We start from the raw sequence: 2,500 nt of genomic DNA, 5'->3' as shown, positions 1-2,500 counted from the left end.
AGAGAGGAAGTCTGTGATCCACCTGCAGGTGGAGTAGGGCACGTTCAGCTGGAAGAGCTTGTCCTGAAGCAGGGCAGGGATGATGGTGTTGAAGGCAGAGCTGAAGTCCACAAACAGGATCCTGGCGTAGGATGCTGGGGCGTCCACATGCTGTAGGGTGAAGTGGAGGGCCATGTTAACTGCGTCGTCCACAGACCTGTTGGCTCTGTAGGCAAACTGAAGGGGGTCCAGGAGAGGGTCTGTGATGGCTTTGAGGTGTGCCAGGAGCAGGCGCTCAAAAGACTTCATTACCACAGATGTAAGGGCGACCGGTCTGTAATCATTTAGTCCTGTTGGCCTTAGCTTTTTGGGCACAGCGATGATGGTGGAGGACTTGAGACAGGCTGGTACATGGCATGTCTCCAGGGAGGTGTTAAAGATGTTGGTGAACACCGGAGACAGCTGGTCAGCGCAGTGCCTGAGGGTGGCTGGAGAGACAGAGTCCGGCCCGGCTGCTTTGCGTGGATTCTGCCTCTTGAAAAGCCCATTAACTTCTCCCTCCTGAAAGGAGAGAGTCGTTTCTGTAGTATGGGTGGGGGATGGGGCCTCTTGGGTGGGAAGGGGTGGTTCAGGACAGTCCAATTGTCTTTCAAATCTACGGTAGAACTCGTTCAGGTCGTTGGCTAGGCGGGAGTCGTTAGTGGTGTGGGGCGCTCTGGGTTTGTAGTTGGTGATGTGCCTGAGCCCTTTGGCAGACAGAAGCAGCGTCGTTAGTAGAGAACTGGTGTTTTAGTGTCTCTGAGTACAGTCGTTTAGCCTCTCTCACCGCTTTGCTAAACCTGTTCTTCGACTCCTTGAATCTGTCTCTATCCCCACTCCTAAACGCTTCCTCCTTCTCCAACCTCAACCTTTTGAGCTTTGCTGAGAACCAGGGCTTGTTGTTGTTAAAGTTCACCCTGGTACGTGTTGGGATACAGCAGTCCTCACAGAAGCTGATGTACACAGCCTCTGTGAGTTCATCCAGACTATTGGTAGCAGTCGTGAACATATCCCAGTCAGTACAGTCTAAGCACGCCCGCAAATCTTCCACAGCCTCACTGGTCCACTGTTTAGATGTCCTCACAGCAGGTTTACAGAGTTTTAGTTGCTGCCTGTATGCACGAATCAGGTGGACCAAGGGAGTTCTGTGCGAGCCGAACAGCCCCGTGACCCACAAGAGAAACATCCCCGCCAAATTCGAGCGTTTGACGGGGTCTATCCGTGAAAAAATATTCACGTTTTTGAGTGCACATGCATTTCTGCTGCAAATGCCTCTGGAAGTTTCATGCCGTTCGTATGCCAATTGTGGCAACACGAAAATGACCCGTTTTCCCATTCCGAGGGATTTCTGTGCGACCCTAACAGCCCCGTGAGCCACAAGAGACACATCCCCGCCAATTTCTAGCGTTTCACGGGGTCTATCCGTGAAAAATATAGACGTTTTTGAGTGCACATGCATTTCTGCTGCAGATGCCTCTGGAAGTTTCATGCCGTTCGTACGCAATGTGGCAACACGAAAATGACCCCTTTTCCCATTCCGAGGGATTTCTGTGCGACCCTAACTAACAGCGCCCGTGAGCCACAAGAGAGACATCCCCGCCAATTTATAGCGTTTCACGGGGTCTATCCGTGAAAAATATAGACGTTTTTGAGTGCACATGCATTCCTGCTGCAAATGCCTCTGGAAGTTTCATGCCGTTCCTATGCAATGTGGCCACACAAAAATGACCCGTTTTCCCATTCCGAGGCATTTCTGTGCGACCCTAACAGCCCCGTGAGCCACAAGAGAGACATCCCCGCCAACTTCTAGCGTTTGACGGGGTCTATGCGTGAAAAATATTAAAATTTTTGAGTGCACGTGCCTTTCTGCTGCAAATGCCTCTGGAAGTTTCATGGCGTTCCTATGCAATGTGGCAACACGAAAATGACCCCTTTTCCCATTCCGAGGGAGTTCTGTGCCACCCTAACAGCCCCGTGAGCCACAAGAGACACATCCCCGCCAATTTCTAGCGTTTCACGGGGTCTATCCGTGAAACATATAGAAGTTTTTGAGTGCACATGCATTCCTGCTGCAAATGCCTCTGGAAGTTTCATGCGGTTCGTACGCAATGTGGCAACACGAAAATGACCCGTTTTCCCATTCCCAGGGATTTCTGTGCGACCCGAACAGCCCCGTGAGCCACAAGAGACACATCCCCGCCAATTTCTAGCGTTTCACGGGGTCTATCCGTGAAAAATATCAATTTTTTTTTTGACTGCACATGCATTTCTGCTGCAAATGCCTCTGGAAGTTGCATGCGGTTCGCATGCAATGTGGCGACACGAAAATGACCCGTTTTCCCATTCCGAGGGATTTCTGTGCCACCCTAACAGCCCCGTGAGCCACAAGAGAGACATCCCCGCCAATTTCTAGCGTATCACGGGGTCTATCCGTGAGAAATATTCACTTTTTTGAGTGCACATGCATTCCTGCTGCAAATGC

Source organism: Petromyzon marinus, unplaced genomic scaffold (assembly GCF_048934315.1).
Source record: "Petromyzon marinus isolate PM22_M1 ecotype Great Lakes invasive population unplaced genomic scaffold, UKy_Petmar_22M1.pri1.0 PM_G_Scaffold_66, whole genome shotgun sequence".
In the NCBI taxonomy this organism is placed as follows: Eukaryota; Metazoa; Chordata; class Hyperoartia; order Petromyzontiformes; family Petromyzontidae; genus Petromyzon; species Petromyzon marinus.
Note: the sequence above shows the minus strand (reverse complement) of the source record.